Raw genomic sequence first — 3204 nt, 5'->3', positions numbered from 1 at the left:
CTATGACTTTTGAAATAAATAAACTCCGGCATACGATTTAAAAACAATCTAGAAAATATGCTGATCTTCCTCGTATGTCTGCAAACAACCTAGAAAATATGCTGATCTTCCTCGTATGTCTGCTACTTATTATCCAAAACCCACTCCTCCAGATGTTTTACTCGAGGAAGGGAATGTAAATTTAACAAATACTTCTTATTGTGGTGAATCAATTTATGAATGGAATATTGATGGTTTAAGTGAAAAATAAATTTTTATACAAGTTCATCGTATGCTTATGTATTCTACTATCGCTAAATCCGTTATAATTGGTGATAATATAGAAAAACGTACTGATTCTGAAGTTTGCAAAATAATTGTGGCTGGTTTTACAGGCCAACTTCGTGGTTGGTGGGATAATTATCTGACCGACGAGGCTAGATTAAAAATCTTTGAATCAAAAGCCGCAGAAGATGGTAAAGATAATTTAGGAAGGCCATTACTTGCAGGTAGGGAAAATGTTGTCTATACACTTATGCTATATATTATGAAACATTTTGGAGGTAGATTTACCAATAAGTATGAAAATACTAGAACTCTTCTTAATGGACTTAGGTGTAGACATTTAGGAGAATTTTGTTGGTATAAAGACACTTTCTTAAGTCGTGTTATGGACCTCCTGAAACTAACCTACAATAATGAAAAGCTAAGTTCATAGATGGACTCCCTCCCTTATTTGGAGAAAGGGTGAGGAAAAACCTTAGAAAAACTAATATAGACACACCTTGGGATGACTACTACTGAAGAAGGATTAGCTCTGTGTAATGCGTTGAAACTCAATAGATAAATTAAGATAAACAAGTTTAGCGAAAAAACTGTTCTAGGAGATTTTTGTGATCAATTTGAGATTAATCATTATTATAAAAATACAACAACAACAACAACAAACCCAGTGTATTCCCACTTAGTGGGGTCTGGGGGGGTAAGATGTACGCAGTCCATACCTCTACCTCTGATGAAGTAGAAAGGCTGTTTCCGAAAGACCCCCGACATTATTATAAAAATAAAAATAAATTTATTTTTATTTTTATTATTATTAAGAAATATCTAAGGTAAATAAAGTTATTTCTAAGGTAATACTACGCACTTCTAAAAACTAAAAATAAATTTATTTGTTACTATTATTATATCTATAAGGTAATTTGGTAAGTTGATAACCGCTGTCCATCTCAAATTTGTTACCACACACTTGGCATATTTCAATATTGCCCATGATATCAATTTCTCTTAATGGGACCCACTAAAATGCCATGTGCTCACCACGTCGTCACTTTGGCATATTTCAATATTGCCCATGATATCAATTTCTACTTAATGGGACCCACTAAAATGCCACGTGCTCACCACGTTGTCACTTTGTCTTCCCATAAAATTTCCGAACACATAAACCCCCAAAAACAGTCATCATATCTGTAGACCTTTCTATACATTACTACTAAAAACTCAAAACCCTAGCTCAAAAGCCTCCATTTTCGAGAACCCAAATCTTTGTATGTTCTTACTCCCCTTTGTTCCTTACATTTTCAGTGACCTTTTTGAATATTTGTTACATTTCTTTGCTTATTTTTTCTTCATTTTCATTTACTTTTGTGTGTGTTTTATCCTCTCAAAAATATCTCCTCACCAAGAAACAGGCTCCACAATCTTTTCAGTTGTTGTAAAAAAGGTATTAAAATTTCCTTATAATCCTTTTATATGCAATTGTTGTAACTTGTAATTGTAGTAATTTCTATATTTAGAATTATCAAATTAAATATTTAATTAAAGTTATATATCTGCATGATCCCGAATAGTGATCGGAGAAATCTGATAATCGAAATTATTCTTTGCTATTCCGGCACAATATGTCTGCTATACTATGCGGAAAGAAATCGATTTTATTTGAGGATTTTCAATCTAAGCCGCCGCGTTGCCGCTGGTGAATAAGACGATTCGTCGTAGTTTTTCTCCAGCGAGGTCTAATTTTGATAATTCGATTGCATCGTTGAAGCTTGATCATTTACTCATGGTTTTCTCTGATATGGATATAAGCATATGGTTTACTTATTCGAACTTATGTAAGAACATATAATAGCAAAGTAGTTGACTGAGGTGGGTGATCGGATTTGATTGGTATTCAGTATGCTCTTTAGACTTTGCTTGTGGAAATACATTTGGTGGTTGTTGTTGCGTAATGTGAATATTAAAACTACACAAAAATTGACCGAAAGTTAAATGAGTACCTTTAATATTTCCTCTTCTTTCCCTATCAAATCTAGCCTACTACCAAGAGAAAATACCCACTTTCCCCTTAATTGGATACTTCAAATGTGTAAGGTGTATGCAACAACGGCTTTCTGTTGAATTGATCAACCAATGACCAATATTTGTTATTATTTTTTCGAAATTTCTTGCAATGTTCATCATAAACCTCTAATAATTAGCTTGTATTCTTTCATGCAACAAGCCTCAATCATACATTTGCAGAGCCCAACCTGAGGATGCATCAGCTCTTTTTTTGTATCTATGTAAACTATATTTACAGTACCATTTTGCAAAACATGGCTCCTTAACTCCTTTTTTGTATCTATGTAAATTATATGTGCAGTACCATTTTGCAAAACATTCTACTGCTCAAACTTCCTACTCCAAGATAAATCCTAAAACTTAAAAATTGCAATCCACATGTTCTATTGCTGGGCCCGTGCTACGCGGGCCTTGCACTTCTAGTCTTTATCATAAATAGCCAAATAAAATCTGTCCCAACTAAAAAGTTAACACATCATGGAAAATTGTTTTCCTTAATTAACATAGTCAATTGTTTTCCTTAACGTTCACCTATACGCTCCCCCTTGGCTGACCGGCGACTTCTGACGTCGTTGACGGCGTCGATTGAGCCGGAGAAGGTAAGGTCGTACCTCTCTCCCATCCCAGATCTCCCTCTCCTCCAGTTTCCGCTATATACTCGCCCCCTCCCCCCTCAATCCTTTTTGTCTCGTCGCTGCGGTCGTCGGCGGATTTAGGGTCCCAGCTGGCTCGACTTTCGGCAACAGCGTAGGGTTCCATCTGTGGAAAAAAGGTTGGTCAAACAGGTGGTTCAAGGGCAGCAGACGTACCAACAGTCTTTCCGGCGTACTTTGGCGACTTTCCAGCGACACCCCGGAGACGTACCAACAGTCCTTTTAC

General features: G+C 36.0%; 1 long non-coding RNA gene across 1 annotated transcript; it reads left to right on the top strand.

Annotated features, from left to right (window-relative positions):
- The first annotated feature begins 1382 nt into the window (after window positions 1-1382).
- Window positions 1383-2881, top strand: LOC124891245. Its single transcript, XR_007049597.1, has 2 exons — window positions 1383-1705; window positions 2627-2881. It is a non-coding gene; the product is annotated as an uncharacterized LOC124891245 (long non-coding RNA).
- The last annotated feature ends 323 nt before the right edge of the window (window positions 2882-3204 follow it).

Source organism: Capsicum annuum, unplaced genomic scaffold (assembly GCF_002878395.1).
Source record: "Capsicum annuum cultivar UCD-10X-F1 unplaced genomic scaffold, UCD10Xv1.1 ctg32694, whole genome shotgun sequence".
NCBI lineage: Eukaryota > Viridiplantae > Streptophyta > Magnoliopsida > Solanales > Solanaceae > Capsicum > Capsicum annuum.
Note: the sequence above shows the minus strand (reverse complement) of the source record. Positions and strands in the feature narration are given on the sequence as shown.